The sequence below is a fragment of the Emydura macquarii genome, unplaced genomic scaffold (genome assembly GCF_026122565.2).
Source record: "Emydura macquarii macquarii isolate MOO-44397 ecotype Brisbane River unplaced genomic scaffold, CSIRO-AGI_Emac_v2 contig_561, whole genome shotgun sequence".
NCBI lineage: Eukaryota > Metazoa > Chordata > Testudines > Chelidae > Emydura > Emydura macquarii.
In genome coordinates this window covers 15,810,341-15,822,476 of record NW_027130698.1, presented here as the reverse complement: position 1 = coordinate 15,822,476, position 12,136 = coordinate 15,810,341, and positions in this window count along the sequence as shown.

Genomic DNA, 12,136 nt, shown 5'->3' with positions numbered 1-12,136 from the left:
TTAGAGCCCGATTTTCAAAGTTATTTAGAAGCCTAACGATGCAGATCGGTGTCTTGCAGGATTTTCAAACGTGCTTCAGGAGGCGACGTGCCTACCTCCATCTTTGGGCACCTCAATACCTTTGAAAATCCCACCTTATATGTGTATTGGTTTGCCTAGCGCAGTGGCTTGATCTGGCTGAGACACCCAGAGGCCTACTGAAATATAAGTGAGTAATAATGATTCTTCCTCATCCTAAGATCTATGCATCTGTTAAAGGGCCTGAACCAGTCCCGTCAATCTCTGGCAGCCGAGAAAATGTGTTCCCAGCAGTTGTGTGGTCCCTGGGGGGGGCAGCAGGCGGGCAGCTGACCGAGCCCTCCCTGCTGCAGAGTTTATCTGAGGAAAACTCCAACCTTCTGTTTCAAAATTCTGACTGATTAAGAATGACTAACAATCCGGCTCCATCAACCCCAGCTGCGTCCCAGGCCTGTGCTTGTACTTGGGGAAGTTTTCCCCTTCGGTCTGTTTCCCTGTCTGAGGCCTTGGCAGCGGTTGATGTCCCTGAGGGCTTCAGGGAGGGAGGGAAGCCCAACAGGTGTGAGGAAAGGGCTGTTTCCTGGTTCACCCTCCCCCCCCTTACTCAGGCCTTCACTTTGGACTGAATGTTGTATCCCCCCCCTCGCAGCTGAGTGTGGACAGGATTGTCTCAGCTCCCCTTCCCCTGTGCAGGTGAGGAGCCGGGGAGGAGTGGCGAAAGTGGCTGTGGTTGGCATCGTCTTAGCTGCGCAGCCTGGTCAGGAGTGACCTCAGCCCACATCCCCCAGGCAGGGGAGAAGGTGGGTAGTACTGGAAAAACTAGCGTCAGCAGCAAGTGGCTTTTCCGTCCCTCATCTCCACGGAGGGTGTGACAGCAGGACAGCAGAGCTCAGCCTACTCCACCTCCCCTCAGGCAGCCTGATGGAGGGCATTGGGCATTGCCAGAGGCTGCGGGCCTGTCAGACTCTGCCCTTCCTCCTGCTGCCACCTCTACAACTGTTCCCTCTGAGGGACTAGGCCTCCAGGGGAAACACAGACCCCTCTGGTTTGTGGGGTAGAGCCACGGGACCTCCCATCCTTGACAAGCCAGACCCTGGGCCTCAGGTTGTGTGGGAGTTCATTCCCAACCCCCAGAGAGCTCCCTGAGAGAAGGCGGGTGTGAGGGAAGACGATGAGTCCATATAACTATGTATCCCTCCGCCTGTGCCCTGGAACGACAGGAGAGAAACGGAGATTTCCAGGCACCCCTGATCTGCCCTGCCCTGATCTGCCGCTGTTTTCCTCCATCTGGGCTTGTGCCCTTCGGTCCATGTGGAAGAGAACAGATTAACAAACATTAACGTATTGTCAATCGTTGTTTCCATGCTCAGAGCACCTAAGGGCACAAGCTCCATATGGATTTAAGGCACAAGCCATTGTCAACAAATGGCGAACGTAGGCCTGTAGGCCCGTATGGCACAAATCCCATTATAAGTCACTGGTACAGATGCTTTTAACCCACTTAGGGCCAGATTTTCAAAGGTATTTAGGAGCCTAAAGATGCAGGTCGGTGCCTAGTGGGCTTTTCAAAAGTGCTGAAGCAGGTTAGGTGCTTATCTCCATCTTCGGGCACCTCAATACCTTTGAAAATCCCCCCTACCCGCTACACCAGAAACACCCACGTCCTGCTTTTGACACCCTTTGCTAATAGCTTTAGATCCAGAGGCCCTTGGATTCACTCCTCAAAAAGTACCCACCCAAGGGGTCAGCCAATGAGGTATGCTGTAAGGCGGGAGGAGTGAGGGGCCCTGTCATTTTTAACTTAGCTTGTCTAAAGGCAGAAGCTATTTTTATTTATTTGATATTTTAATGTGACGGTTCTGCCTGTCGCCTGCACTGGCTCCATTACACAGCTCAAATCAAAATTTAATCGCAGTCCCATCCAAGAGAACTTCAGTCAGAAAACGGACGTCTAAAAAATTATTCATCGACTGCAGTTGCCTTATCCTTTCTGAAGTTGCTAAACGGCTTGCCTGCGGGGTAGCCTACGACAGTGCACTTCATAGGGTACGAAATGTATAGGTGCTCCTACCACAAGGCCTCAAAACGTGCCATGACAAAATTATAAGACATTGGCCACGTGCCTATAAAAACCCTAAGAGCTTAATTCTATGTCAGTTAAACGAAAGCATTACCCACTTTGAGCGTGTTTTACTGCCGATTTGCTTTCTCAATTTAGCAGGCCAGGCTCCAGGTTTCAATGCTTTTATGAGGGCATTTAGGGTGTGAGGAAAATACTTTGTGTAGAGGTCTCCTGTCTGCTTACCAATGTCGTTTAATCAAAAAGCGTTAACTACTGCCTGATGGAATGGTAACAGGTCCTGCCTCTGAGGGTCTGTTGATAGCTCTTTCTTCCTAGACTTGGGCTAGCGAGAGCTCATAAATCAAGCGTGAGCATTTGAAGAATTCAGGAGGCTTGTCACTGTGAGGAGAAACATGAACGTGGTGGTGCATGTTAGCTCCACAGTGCAACTAAGCTGCAAACAGCGATGTCAGGCTGGTATCAAATATTCCTTTTCAAGAGCTGAGCGTGCCTCAGCCGGGTGCTGCAGAAAGGGGGAAGCTACTGCTAATTGTGAGTGACTCAATCCCCACAGTGTACTGCGTGGGCAGCGTGGTGGAACATAAGCAAAACAGGGACAGGCATGCAAGTACTTGAGATAAAGGCCATGGCTGGCTCTTTGCTTTCATTAAACAAATGTTGGCAAACTAAATACATATGAAAAAGAAGAGAAGACATCATCCAGGGACAGAAAACGGCGTGCAACTTTTATACAGGCAAGAGTTCGTCTCAAAGGAGACAATCAAGCTACATTTTTATATCTACAGGAGTTCATAGAAAAATCCTTCTGCCATGGCAAGGTCTGATCACAGATAAAGATGTGAAAGAAAGACTTGATTTGGAGGGAAAAGAAAGTTCAGCCTCTCTGATCCCCCTTGCTATTTATCCTCCCATTGACAACAAAGGGGTTAACAGCTAGTAGCAGTTGGACAAATACCCGGGACTCACAAATGCACAATAGGAACTGGTCAGGTCATTGCAAAAAAACTCCATGATCTCAGGGGAACATGGTGAGTTGACAGCAAGCTCCAGGGAATCAGGAGCAGTGCAAATTGCTTCTTGCACTTTGCAATATGGCAGAAGTAAGTGGCGCCGGGGGGAGGGGGAGAAGCAACATTTCATCCCCAAGCTGGCCCAACCCATAATAAGTCAGCAACAAATGCTGATTTTTGTCATGAAGCAAATCTCTCTAATGCTGCAAAATTGCAACTATTATAACTTTATTTTGTTTTCTCGCCTTTTTATCAGCTTTGTTAGAGGAACTGGGGACGAATGAGACTTTGGGCCTGTGTGCTGTCCTGGAGCCATATTCTGTCTCTTTGTCAGAAATCTCATGGCCATCCAAGTGCGTTCTGTCACCATTTGAGGGCATTATAATAAATAACAGGCCTGAATCTCCTCTCACTTACCAATATAATTCTGCTACTTCACTGGAGATACTAATTTCCACTCCCATAAAGGCTTGGCTAAATGTGGAAGTTATTTTGGAATAAGGCAGGGTGAGAAATTAAAGTGTTATAGCTAATAAGAGTGTTCACACGAGGAGCTATTCCAGAATAGCTATTCTGATTCAAAGCCCACTGAAGTCAATGGAAAAACGCCCAGTGACTTCAATGGGCTTTGGGTCAGGCCTTAAGTGAGAGCAGAATCAGGCCCAAAGACAATACTTTGCAATGAAGTTTCACAACTTCTCTGGGAAATGAGTAGTATTAGGCCCATTTTACAGTTGGGGAAACAAAGACATTTAGGAGCCAACCCACTTCCCACTGTAATCACTAGAAAGACTCACATTGAGTGTAAGGCGTGCTGGATCTGGCTCAAAGAGATTGAAGTCTCCATTTTCAAAAGTGGCCACTTCTTTTGAATACTCAATGTTTGAATGCTGAGCACTCAAACCTCCCATTGACTTCAAATGTGTCATAGCTGGTCCATGCCCAGGCACTGCTAGTGAAAAAACAATACAGGGAGGCACCTGTTGCAGGATGATGCAGGACTCAGAGTTAATACTGTAGTGACTGCACTAAAATATAATAGTGTTACCGCCCTTTGAACCGAGCAGTTATCCAAAAGTGGGGGCCTAGCAGGATGTTTCAGCTAGGACAAGAAACTGATTTTAAGTATTGCTTTGATGCAATTGCTTTTTTACAAAGAATATACAAAGTCCTTTCCCCCCGATCATGGCAGGAATCAAACAGCTCTCAGTTGTTCACAGTTCCAAGTCTCCCTTCAGCCAGCACTCAGCCCAAAATCTCCTTCTCACTAGGTTTTTTCCTCAGGCCCACATTCTCAGTGGCTGTTCTGGCTGTGTCCTGGACTTTCTGCTGCTTCTCTGCTGTTTTTCCTGATTCTCACTCTCTTGCACACAGACACACGGCCACGACACCCAGAGAAACCCTTCTGCCCACAAGGCTGAAGACTCAATTTCTCTGTGCTGGGTCTGGTTTTATTTTGGGTAGTGATATGAGCCTCTCTCTTGGATGGAGACTCCTATTGTTTCAGCTACCAGCTTCCATCAAGGAGTTTAACAACTTCTTACAACTATCTTAAAATGAAATGCAGTGGTTCTACCCACCCGTTTCAGTGAGGTTTGAAGCAGCCCATAACAAGAACATAAAACCCTCACGTACTAGTTACTTTAATGTGGGTTGGGAGTCGAGCAAAGAGCAATGGTGGGGGGGTTAATAGTAGGTGCTAAACATTTTTAATTAGCAGCGTAAGAGTCAAAATCCAGGCTAGGACGACACTACGGTGAAGGTCGATATAATTTATGTCGTTCAGGGATGTGAATAAGCCACCCCCCAAGCGATGTAAATTACACCGACCTAAGCACTGGTGTGGGCAGTGCTGTATCAGTGGGAGAGTTTCTTCTGCTGACATAGGCTAGTACCGCCGCTTGTTGGGGGTGGATTAATTAAGTCAATGGGAGAACTCTCTCCCATCAGAGCTGCATCGGTGCAGCTGTGCCACTGTACGCTCTTGAGTATAGCCATTGCCCCCAGAGGCATGGGAATGCCATGTAGCGGCAGAAAACCTTTAGAAATGATGACTCAGTGCTTTCTCCATTTTGTGTTTGTGTTTTCTCACAGGCCTAGCTGGAGGCGGATACAAGTTCAAACCGGTGCAATTCAGTTCCCATTCCTTTGTTTACAAACAGCCTCTGTTACCACCGCCTTTGCTGACTGAGCCAAGAGATGGTGCCTATACCTGTGTTGGGAAATGTACTCTTTCCTTTAATTGTGATATATTTAAATGGCTGTAATCCCCAAAGGATTAGAGACCCGTCATGCTAAGTGCTGTACAAACAGAGATCTCCATGAATACCTGTAAAATGCCCTCATATTGAATTAACATTCTGGAGCCTTTAGTCCTGTTGGAAATGCTTTGGAGTCAAATCACTTCTACTTTGTGGCCCGCTTAACCAGTTAGAGGATGTCTAGGGCTGCAAATCTGGCACTGTTCACTACTGCTAAATTCTAGTGCTTAGCTACTTTGGTGACGGAGCCCTTAGAAATATCTGAAAGTCATCTGAAACGTAAATAGCCCATGCAGTATTGCCAATCCCAAATGGCCGAAAATCATGAATCAGGCTCGCCAAAAATCATGAAATTGGCTTTAAAATCATGAGATGATGTACAAATAATAGATTTGCTGGTCTTTTTATTTGTCTTCTGCTTTCTGAGCCTTTAGGGTGCGCTGGTGGAGTCACATTTTGAAGCTTTCTCCACAGCCATGAGGGCTAGACGTTTCCTTTTTCTTTAAGAATGGAGGCGGAAATCATCACCTATCCACTTGACTCCAGGAACTGGGGCTTTAAGAAAAAAAAAATAATGATCATGATTCTCATGACAAAGAGTTGGCAAGACTGACTATGGCTTTTTAAAGTAGCTACACTTTAAGCTCTCACATGATGTGTTCTTTTGTGCCATGAACTCAAAAATCACCATTAGACAGAGTGATATGCTGCCCTCCTTAAGACCCAACATGAGAAAAGGAACCCAGGACACGCAGCTCACTGAGAAAGCTTGTGAGACTAACCAGTGGAAGATTCAGCTTTCAAATAAAATTGCCCAGTCCTACAAAACAGTCATTTAAAGTCCCAGTAGTCAAGGCATAGGAGATTTCTTGTGGCTTGTGGAAAATTACTAGTGCCAGTCAAAATTTTTCAGCTGAAAAAATAATTTGGGATGAAAAACCTCTCCCCCTCCCCACCTTTCCCTTTTATTTTGTAAAGAAAATCTCCGTGAAAAATGTTCATGTCCTTCCAATTTTTCTATTTTTTCAACAAAATACTGAGAACCCAAAGTTTTTCAAGTTTTTGAAAACTGAAAGCCACCCACCGCCCTCCATCCCCGCTCTTTACGTCTTTCAGTTGCTTTGGTTAACATTTTTTAAAAAGAAAAAAATGGAAAACACCAGCAACATTTGTTGAAAAAAACGGAAAACATTTCATTCTTTTCAAAATGTGTTATGGAAAATAGTTACCATTTTCTGACCAACTACACTAATTGCTAATCCCCAAGGAAGAGTCAACAAGTTTTGCCATTCTTTCAGTATTAAGCTAAATTTAAGGGAAAAAAATTGTAAAACACTGTATGTGGTATTTTCTTTTTATTACTTGGCTTTGGGGGCCAAATTCTCCCCTTAATCCTTTCCTGCACTGGGCACAGGAAAAGGAGGAATGGAAGTTCGCTTTGGGCCTCCCTAATTCTGGCCCACTGCTTGTTTGTAACAGCCCTTTACGGGCTATTACATTAGAAGAGCATAGTCAGAGTCATTTTATGGCTGTTACTGGGCAGCTTCATAGTGACAGCAGGGATTCAGTGCTGCTCCTCCTGCTCCAAAACACAGGCCTTCACCACTTCAGCGACATTTAATTAGGTGCTAGCAGTTGAAGATCTGATATACAACTGCGCCATTATGATTCCATCCAGGATGGAGAGGCAGTGAGTGCTCGCACTAGCCATTTCGTTATTGTCTAGTGTTCCCCACTACAGTTCTGCTTTACTATAGCTACAAAATAATTAATAGTCAGTGAGTCACAAATTACTCTTTGCCCAAGGGCTGGAGAAGAGAGTTGAGGGTTGTGAAAGAGTTTGTTCAGAATGGGCCAGTCTTGTTCATTGAGTTGATTAGAATAGCGGGGGAGGATGGATTAAGAAGATTTTATTGCCCTTATTAAGTTCACCCGGGCAGTTACATGAGAGTGGACTTCCTGGATCATATGCCATCGTTTCCTCAGGCACAAAAGTCTAGTACCAAGCTCTGTTCCACCAGTGCAAGTTGAGGCTGGGTGAATGATGCGTTCATGATTCATGTTTGCCACGCTCCAAGCGCCAACAGCTCTGGCATTAAGGACGGAGGCGTGTTCGAATTCCCACAAACTATCACTTTGGCTACCTGGTTGCATCAGAAACCACAGTTGGCCCATAGGACTTTAATTGGTAATCCAGAGGTGCTACATGTTGAAGCTTTGTTGAAAGTCAAACCACCAAGACAGGGAATCTTGTCTCTTGCCTCCTGCTGAGGGTAATTAGAGGAGATGAAAGCTGGATTTATGAGCAGTGGAGCACATCAAATATGGGTGACTCAGCAATAGTACAGGTGTCTGTGAGACACCGAGGCTGGAGAAAGGGAATGAGAAGAGCCGCGAATCGGAGATAATTCCGTCCTGTTGAATGGACAAGTTAATACAGCGTTAGCCCTTAGGAGGCATTGAAGAAAGAGTGGGCTAACCTGTGCAGCTGCACGAAAAGCAAAAGGCTTCTTGGGAAAAGCATCCCTGCAAGGTATATAGCTGGGCTGGTTTGGAACTAGAAAGAAGCGGTTATAGACAAGAAAATAGCAGTGTTTAGGTGAGATCTGGTGGTATATGCTTATATAACTAACCCCATCTGAGTTGACAGCAGGGTTTGAAGTCTGGACCCGGGGTGCTAAAAGCATAGGCTCTATTATTTGAGCTAATTCTATTACCTAGGAGCAATAGCAGATGTGACCCGTCCGTGTCTAGGGTAGCCACTTGAAAATGCCAGGGTCAGGGCAGGCTGTAAAAAGAGAGCAGATTCTCCCAGCACTGGCGGGTGACGCTGAAGTCAGACTTCCGAACCAGCCACAAACAGTGCTTCTGATTCCCCACACTGGTTATCAAGAAGCCAAACTAAAAATATACACAGCCCCCTTCACTGCATTTCAGTCTCTGGCTTCCAATCAGCCACTAGGTCCAATAAAGAGATCAGTTATTTAAAGCTCTATGCTCTATGCCAAAAAGATTTCTCCTGACCCCAAAGGGTCAGCCACAGTACCAGATCAATATAAGTTTAGATCTTACCCAAAACACCACGCTGCCAGCCAATCCTTTAGTAACTAAAACTAAAGGTTTATTATAAAAAGAAAGAAACAAACTATAAGAGAAATGTTAAAGGATTAAAGCAATCAGATACATACAAATGATTTGAAAGATATATCTGGTTTCTAGAAGAATTGTGGAGTTTGCAGGCTTGTATAGTCCCTCTGGTGTACATCCAGTACTTGGATGGGTCTCAGTCCTTTGTTTCACAGCTTCAGTTCAGTTGTAGATGAGTTGATCCAGAGGTAGACGGTAGACTGAAGACAGACTAAAGACAAAGACAGGCTAGAGACAAAATGGATGTCGGGCAGCTGCCTTTTATGTCCTTTGGTCTTCGCCATGCTGCTTGTGGAATTTTACAGGAATAAGATAGAGTCCAGAGTCACATGAGTAAGTTCTGCTGACTCATCAGGTATATCCCTGGCTTCACCCCCTGGGCTCCTTGTATCTGTGAATTTCTTAATGGGCCATCAAGCAGGCTAGTGCTGCAGCCATCCTGTCTGGGGTGTCGCCCAGACCAAGCACAATTTGAAATACAGATATATCAAACATATCCATAACTTCCATTACACATGAACATAAATATCATCGTCTTACTTAGCACATTATAGCCTGTCTAACAGTACCTGACATGGCATATCTCATATGAATTATTATGATTTTGACATATTGATGTTAAATAATATAATAAAGGCCCCCCCCTCCTCCCCCCCCCCCCAATCCAGCCAACATGACAACAGGTTTATAAACTTCTTATGTGAACCAGCTACTAGAAGAGGACAAAGATTTCTGTTCTCCTGTGTGCGTTACTCTTAAAAGGAAGGTGGAGATGGAGGATCCATGGGTGGCTACAGAATCAGACAGTACCCCTTCTTCATTTGCCAATCTAAGGGCACCTCTAGACAGGCATGAACTGGGACTGAATTCCCATGATCAATCCAGTTCTTGGTTTTTTTTTCAAGACTGCCATTGAGGCCTGGATATGATGATTTATTACTTGGCATCTGTGAGCATGATGGAGCCCACCACCTCATTTCATAGCCGCCACCAGCTGACGATGACTTTGAGCCACCATCAGCTCTGGACACATTTGTTCCAGGGCCCTACAGGTTAAGGACTCATGATCCCATGACCAGTTTTCAAGCTTTATTATGGCTTTTTTGTTTTGTTTTGAGACTGTTGGTCTTGTTTTGGAGAATGAACAAGGAGTTGCTGTCTTATGCAGCCTACTGAGAAATCATCAAGCCTCCACTAGGGATAGAGAAGGGTTGAATAAAGGATTCACATGATAACGGAGCAAGGTTTGTCAGGGAAGCATCGGCAGGTTGCACTTGGTTCCAACAGAGTTCTTTGCAAAGCAAATCGCTGCCTGAGGCCAGACGTCAGTCTCTCCTTGGAGCTATTGTGCACTTTAGAGCTACCACCTTTTTTTTTGTTTGCTTGTTTGCACCAATAAGAAGCCATAATAAAACTAATGTGAGCTAACATCTCTGTGTAGAAGAAATGACCTTCAAGGCAGATTGCTATGCTGGTAATTATATATCAACATGGTATTGCAAGAAGGGTAGAAGATAAGTGTCTTCTGATTTCAGTGAAGTCAGATGCACCCTGGGAACAAAGTTGAACGGGGGAAAGACGCTTCCTTTGCACTTCTGCCCTCTGTTTATTTTTCAGAAATGTGAAACCTATTCTGCTCTGATGAGTGGCAGCTGAGTCGAGATTGGCTCTTTACAACCACATCTCGGCATTAGCGCAGGTCATTCGGAGTCACAGTAACCCACAGTGGTTGCTCTCCATCTCAACTCTATTCCAGTGAAAGCTGGAGGGAGCAAACTAAGATGAAGGAGGTTTTTGTGATGACCCACTAACTCCGTATATAGATGTTTGTACTGCCATGCAAAGAAATGGGGTTCAACTCCCGAGAGAAGGCTCCTCTTTTCTAGACAAGCTTTCCTAGGGGCTGGGGGCACTGCAGAGTTGGGGCATTCAGCTCCAGGAGAGAATCCCTCACCTTGCGCAATAGTGAATCCCTCTGGCTGATTAAGATGAAGCATTGGTGGACTTTTCTCCAGCCCACATCAGCCAAAATGGAGGTCGCTGCACCGTGAGGCCTTCAGGGCATGGGCTCGTAGGCAGCCTTATTTCCAAAGGATCTCAGAGTGCTTCAGAAACTATTGTATTCAGACTGTACGAAGCACAGCGCTTTGTACTCACTCAGACTTCACTCAGTGTTGCAAGCCTGGGGGCTCCTTCTCAGCGGGCATGAATCTGAGGCAGTAGCTGAACTGCAGTCGCTTCAGTGAGCGCCATGTTTTTGTTTAGAAACTGGACCCTAGTTCCATCTGAATGGTCTGCCGGGACTTGCTACTGCTCTAGTGTAGATGAGGAAGGCAGATGAGGAGGAGGAGGAGGTTTTCTATGCCCCGTCACACACATCCCTACCTCCTCCCCCTGGCACCTGTCAAGATTCCCTGTGTTGTGTTCAAGGACGGGGTGAAGGTGACATTAGCCCTCAGCCAAAACAAACCTGTCATCATGTATGGAAGGGGTTGATTTTTATTTCCAGTGCGGAATATGGGCTATAATTCCAGATGGTTGATGTATGGGAAGGGGGAAACCTTGGGAAAGGGAATAATTCATTAGTATTTAAGGTCAGAAGGGGCCATTAGATCATATAGTCTGACTTCCTATATATTGGCGTGGTTTGTTTAGCCTAATCAAAAGAAGGCTGAGGGGAGATGTGATTGCTCACTATAAATACATCAGAGGGATAAATACCAGGGAGGGAGAGGAGTTAATTAAGTTAAGTGCCAACATGGACACAAGTGCCGATGTGGACATACGGTTAAGCACTGGAATAAATTGCCTAGGAAGGTTGTGGAATCTCCATCATTGGAGATACTTTAGATCAGGTTAGACAAACACCTGTCAGGGATGGTCTAGATAGTGCTTGGTCCTACCATAAGTGCAGGGGACTGGTCTAGATGACCTCTTGAGGTCCCTTCCTGTCCTATGATGCTATGATTCTAAGAACTAATGGATATAAACTGACCGTCAACAAGTTTAGGCTTGAAATCAGGTGAAGGTTTCTAACCATCAGAGGCATGAAGTTCTGGAACAGCCTTCCAAAAGGGCGCTGCAGTAAGGCGCTGCGGCCTTCCTCGGAGACTGGGCCTGAGGAAAGGTCGCTCTGCCCCCGCTGGACAGAACCAGGCCCTGCAGGCCCAGCCACCCGGAAGCAAGGGGGTGGAGCCAGGGCCAGGGGAGGAAGTATAAAAGGCAGGCCCAGCAGCTCAGGAGGGGGGAAGCTGTTGCTGGAGGTTGATGTGCCTTCCCAGAGGCTACAGCCTAGGCCTGACCCAGGCCCTGCGGCTGTTTGGTGCAGCCGCCCCGCTGACCGGAGCCTGCCCAAATTGCCGGGCCTGAGCGACTGGAGAGGGTCCCTGGACCCAAACGACTGGGTAGGGCTGCCGGATCCTAGTGACAGGATAGGGCCGCCGGACCCTAGTATCTGGGAACAGCTACCCGAGCCTGCTGGGTGGGAGAAACCCCCTGAGGCTGGCCCTGACTTGGAGGAGCTACCTGACGCAGAGGACCCACCGGCGTGGCCTGAACCTTGTGGACCGGAAGAACTCCTGGGGCCTTGAGACCTGGAGGAGCTACCTGACGCAGAT